Source organism: Chlorocebus sabaeus, chromosome 7 (assembly GCF_047675955.1).
Source record: "Chlorocebus sabaeus isolate Y175 chromosome 7, mChlSab1.0.hap1, whole genome shotgun sequence".
NCBI lineage: Eukaryota > Metazoa > Chordata > Mammalia > Primates > Cercopithecidae > Chlorocebus > Chlorocebus sabaeus.
Window position 1 is genome coordinate 113,899,765 of NC_132910.1, and position 1,790 is coordinate 113,901,554.

A 1,790-nucleotide genomic window follows, 5' to 3' on the forward strand; every position below is an offset into this window, starting at 1 on the left:
TGTGAATAGGAAGGATAGAATTTCTGAGTCTCCCCATATCCTAGCTTCAGGAATAGCTTTTGTTAGGCCTGCTAGTCTGAAGAGGGATCCTAAAATTCCAGATAGTACCCCCTACAATGGGGCTTTGGGCAAAAATTATGTCTTTCTGAATGGTGAGCCTGGGTGCCTAAAGAAGGTAACAGAGTCCTGAAGTTTAGAAATCATTCTTATAGGAAAAACTAGAAAAGCACCAGAGACAGGGAGTGATTTTTAGAAGCAGGACTAGTCTCGGAGAAGAGAGGCGAGAGAAAGTTTGTCTAGCAGGCATTAGGAACCAGGAGGCAAGGGTCCGGGTAGATAGAATAGATGGGCGAGTCTCACTTGGGCCATGTACCTTTGAGAGTTCCACTTATGGCCGCAGGGTCAACTAACTTGTTGTCAGGACCCTGGAGCTGAATGGCTTTCCTCTCTGTCGAACCTCAGCTCAGCCCGGAAGTACAGGAAAAGCGGAAGCTGATTCCAGGCAAACCAATGCTCCCAACTCCAAAGAGTCAGGGGTTGTTAGAGAGCCCTTTCCCAAAAAGCTTGACACCCGTGTCTTTAGTCCAGTGGCCATGCTAGTCGCTTTTAACTGGCCAACAGTTGTTCTCCTATGGGCAGGGGTGGGGGTCACAAGGTGCTCAGTGGGAGAGCTTCTCAGCCAGGAGAAGGAATTTCACAAGGTCAACAGCTTAGTTAAGGTGGGGCAGAAACAAATCACAATGCTGGAATGTCATCAGTTAAGGCAGGAACCAGCCATTTTCACTTCTTTTCTGATTCTTCACTTGCTTCAGGCCCTCTAGGTGTATACGTGCAGGTCACAGGGGATATGATGGCTTAGCTTGGGCTCAGAGGCCTGACAATAAGCATGTAGTTAAGGCTGTAGTTCTATTAATGCCATATTTGGTGTACTTAGCAATTCATAAAAATGGGTTTTCAATAAATTTGAACATACACACTCAGTGAAAAAAGATATTATTGTAAAAATGGCTATAAAAATATGGTTAATATTGGGTTAATATTGGATTCTGATATATTTCTTACACATTTTGTTTCCAGTTTTACTGAATATAACCAACCTTGGACATACAAAGATGTTGTTTTTATTTCTGAAATTACTCAGCTATAGTAAAGTATCAAGAATAGATATTTATATTTAAGAAGACTCACCCATCCCAGACTCTGAATTCGCTAATTAGCCAGTCAGAAAGAAAGATCACTAAGGAACAATTTACAATGCAATAAAAGTGATACGCTTTATTTTCTGAATAACAGCAAAGCAAGAGGTTCCATAAGAATCCTGGCAGAGCAATCTTTCCACTTTCAGTGTTGATCACTTAGATCTTGTGAAATTTGTGGTGATTTTTAGTATAAATGATTAGAAAAGCTATTATTTGTGCATAAAGGAAATTAACTTAATTATATCCATAACTCAACAATTTGCTCAGTGCTTTTTTGTGCATTGGGAAATTATGTTTCAGAAAACCAAACCAAAACAAAACCAGTTGTTGACATTTTCTTTATTAGATTCAGCAAAAATCTTTCTTCATCTTTTATTAAAAGTGTTATTCTTGCAGTGTATACCAAGGCATCAGCAGCTCCCTACTCTTTAATCATTAGTTTGAAGTCTCTATTATTGTTCCTGGTGTGTATTGTTATATGCTGGAAAGTTCTTAAGAGGCAGTTGGTATAGAGGTTAAGATGTGAGCCATGGGCTCTGGACTGAGGCAGAGCCTGATGCAAATCTCAGCTCTGCAATTTGCTGGCTGTGT